The sequence below is a fragment of the Penaeus monodon genome, chromosome 21 (genome assembly GCF_015228065.2).
Source record: "Penaeus monodon isolate SGIC_2016 chromosome 21, NSTDA_Pmon_1, whole genome shotgun sequence".
NCBI lineage: Eukaryota > Metazoa > Arthropoda > Malacostraca > Decapoda > Penaeidae > Penaeus > Penaeus monodon.
Genome location: NC_051406.1, coordinates 17089866 through 17090230, shown reverse-complemented (window position 1 = coordinate 17090230; position 365 = coordinate 17089866). Strand labels below are relative to the sequence as shown.

The 365-nt window shown below is 30.4% G+C and overlaps 1 pseudogene; it reads left to right on the top strand.

Moving 5' to 3' along the window:
• LOC119586278 overlaps window positions 1-365 on the top strand; it is a 34136-nt pseudogene that overhangs the window by 30668 nt on the left and 3103 nt on the right.

The following is a 365-nucleotide window of genomic DNA, read 5'->3' as shown; positions in this document are numbered from 1 at the left end:
AAATCTTTGCAACACATACAAAAATAATTATACCAGAATGGCATAGATTATGCATCAACTAATATTTATGTTCAGTTATAATAATGTTTATAATTTATAGACTTGGTATATTTCCAATAATTCCAAGTTATAAGAAAACATGTTTTGCCCTTTAAGAAGGAAATGCTAGAGCATTGGCAGCAAACGGTGCCGTTGTATAATGATACTTGAAACTCCCCTTGTTCCTCACAGCTTATAACCAACTATTCAGATCCTGAGATTTAAAGAATGAAAATGCATTTTATGTACACTCACTATAAAAAAATATCTTTACTCAGGAATAGATGAAACTGAAACCATCGCTAGGAGTTGATTCAGAAATATTT